This window comes from Hibiscus syriacus, unplaced genomic scaffold (assembly GCF_006381635.1).
Source record: "Hibiscus syriacus cultivar Baekdansim isolate YM2019G1 unplaced genomic scaffold, ASM638163v2 tig00111238_pilon, whole genome shotgun sequence".
Classification (NCBI taxonomy): Eukaryota; Viridiplantae; Streptophyta; class Magnoliopsida; order Malvales; family Malvaceae; genus Hibiscus; species Hibiscus syriacus.
Genome location: NW_024063030.1, coordinates 1,000,210 through 1,003,466, shown reverse-complemented (window position 1 = coordinate 1,003,466; position 3,257 = coordinate 1,000,210). Strand labels below are relative to the sequence as shown.

The following is a 3,257-nucleotide window of genomic DNA, read 5'->3' as shown; positions in this document are numbered from 1 at the left end:
TCTAATATCATGTTTTGGTTTCATTTTGATCAGTCGTCATAAAAAATTATCAAAACTAATGACGTGATATTTTTTTCCTAATGATGACGTGTCATTATCATCGTTAATTTTTAACGATGAGTGACCAAAAGTAAATCAAAACGTAACATTAAGTATGATTATGATAAAAATAGTTAGATGACCAAAACAGATCTACACAAATAGTTGGATGACTAAATACATAGTTTACTCTATAGTTAATTATCAGAGGACTAAATCCCCTAAAAATGCATAGTTAGAGGACCTTATATCAAATTAGACAAATAATAAATTAGTCAGCGCTATGGCAAATGCGTCAACTTTTTTTAAAAGAAATTTATTTTTATTTTATTTTTATTAATACTTAGTAAGTATAAATAGTATATGTTTTAAAAAAACTTTTAATTATCTGATATTTAACAATCACATTTGATATTCTCGTGATTGATTTAAAACCTCAAAAAAATAACATTTTTTTTTACAATTAAGTTTGTTGGTTCGTGCAGAAGTTATCGTTTTTAAATAGGGTGCTACGTCTGCTTCTCCGGATTAGGGTAGGTTGTCCATGAATATGAAGTTCTTGCAGTCAACGTTTCTCTGCTCTCCTCAAAAGTCTAACCAGCGCCATTTGCAGAGCCACATTCCTCTCAACTTCAAAAATGGATTCCTCAGAGAAAGAAGGACTCTTTGTCGAAGAATCTGCCAACGTTTCAAACCAGACCAACCTTAATTCAGCGGAAACCTGCAAGAAAAGCAAATATTTTCTCGGTCTTCCTCGAGACAATTCAATATACAGATGCTATCTTCTCTGCTAAATCCAACTTTCATCATTGGGATAGTTCTAGTCTACGGCCTCAACCTAGGCTTCTCCAGGTCTTTCTTCAAAGTAGTCACGGATTACTATCGGAAAGATGTTCAGAAACTCCAGCCCTCTGGTTCAACTCTACATTGGTTTATACTATATTCCATGGATCATGAAACCTATCTGGGGTTTACTCACTGATGTTTTTCCGATAAGGGGATATAGAAGAAGACCATACTTTGTGGTTGCTGGTATTCTCGGGGGTGCTTCTGCACTGATGGTTGCTGTTATTGGTAAATGGTAACTTGCCTGCAGCTATAGCATTGGCTTGCTTGATTGGGGTTGCAGCAGGCATGGCTATAGCAGATGTGACAATTGATGCATGTATTGCTAGGAACAGTATCGTGGTCCGATCTTTGGCTCCGGATATTCAGAGCCTTTGTGGATTTTCATTTTGTTCCTCTGCCGGGGCTTTAATTGGTTACTCCACCAGTGGATTTTTTGTTCACCATCTCGGACCTCAGGTTAGCTTCTTTTATCTATTTCATTTTTTTCAACTTATAATCATCTTTATCATTATTTGGGACTGGATTTAGGTGGCCGAATATTGAAAAACTGGTCAGAATCACTAGATTTGATCTTAGAAATTGTAGTTTTGCTTGTGTTGAAAGTCATAAATTGGACTTTTGATTATGTTTTTAGTGAAACCAATGTAGTTAAAACCCTGCAAACATTCTTCTTTATTACAGGGAGCTTTAATTCTTTTGGCAATGCCACCAGTTTTCATCACAGTGTTGGGACTCGTGATTTATGAAATGAAATCATCCAGCCTTAATTATGAGAAGCAGAAGGTTAGATTTTCTAATTTTCCAGATAATTATGTCCTGCAAAATACTATGTTGTTGCAATTTGGTAAAACATTTGAGTGCATGCAGACAATGGAAAACTTAGGGGTTGCCATAAGGGGAATGTATCAGACAATCAAGTTCCCCCAAGTGTGGAAGCCATAGCTCTACGTGTAATGGGGTAAGGGGAGGTATGATAGTAGGCTGCCCAATACCAGGTTGAGAGCAGATTCCGTGGTAGACTTCCGAATTATGAAATGCCTTCCGTGAGACTCGATCTCACGACCACAAGGTTAAAAACCTTGTACTCTACCAACTGAGCTGGACGGGCATCATATACTCAATTGGTGCAATGGCTTCAATGGTGGGGTCGTGATCTATAACAAGACTCTCAAAGGCCTTCCATTCAGAAACCTACTATTTTTCGCTCAGCTCCTTTACGGCACATCCGGAATGCTCGATCTGATCTTCATTCTTCGATGGAACTTGGCAGTCGGAATTCCAGATTACTTCTTTGTTATCACAGAGGAATGCGTCTCGCGAATTATAAGCAGAATACGGTGGATTCCCATGATGGTTCTAAGCACAAGGCTTTGCCCGATAGGCATTGAAGGCACGTTTTTTGCATTGTTAATGTGCATCGATAGCCTTGGTTTCTTGACCTCCAAATGGGGTGGAGGAATGGTTCTTCACATGTTTCATGTCAGTAGTACAGATTTTACAAACCTGTGGATGGTTATTCTCATTAGAAACATTCTGAGAATTGCAACTCTGGGTTTGATTTTTCTTGTCCCCAAGGCTGACCAGTCAGATGCTTTGATTCCTCCAGATATTTTGACAATGAATTCGACTGTCGTACCGGATGACGAGGGTTTGGAACTTGTCCCTGAGAATGAGAGAGATGAAGTCTAGCGCTTCCAACCAATCGGCAATGTACTCATGATCATTAGGGACACTCATGGTCATGGATATACCATTTTGTATAGTAAAAATGGATGATTCTTTCCCTTTTTTTAATTTAAAGAAACAATTAATTTCACTTTTCCTTTTGCTACCTAAAAATACTAACTACTAGAAGAAGGTGACAAAATGAGGAGAAATTATTTGATAGACAATTCCCACCACGTTATTAATGGTCTCAACCAATTAAATAAGTTCACGTCAATCTTTTTTCTGTCATTTTTACTCATAAAATTTATTTTTCAAATAAGTTTCTTTATTAATGTATATTCAAATTAAACTTAAATTGAGGGATTGTTTTTAAAGTATTCATTAATGCCCTTTTCTTCTTCACTTAGTGTCTTATAATGGGAATGCTATTGAAACTGAAAATCGTCGCCGCCTAAAGCCACCATATATTTTTTTGAAGCAATAAAGCCACCATATTTGTTTGTATCAGTGCCGGAATAATTTGAAGAATACTAATAGCGCAACGTGCATGTATTTTGAAATTTACTTTTAACTATAACAACATTTAGCTTTTTATTAATATTTTTAATAAATTAAAAGGAAAAGAAACAGATGTTAAGGGAAAATCTTGAGAAAATAATGATAAAAAAATAGTATTCTTCATATAAAATATGAGAAAATTA

The 3,257-nt window shown here is 36.0% G+C and overlaps 1 pseudogene; it reads left to right on the top strand.

The window, feature by feature from the left end:
* Nucleotides 1-576: 576 nt before the first annotated feature.
* Nucleotides 577-2,596, top strand: LOC120156815 (annotated as a pseudogene).
* Nucleotides 2,597-3,257: the final 661 nt, after the last annotated feature.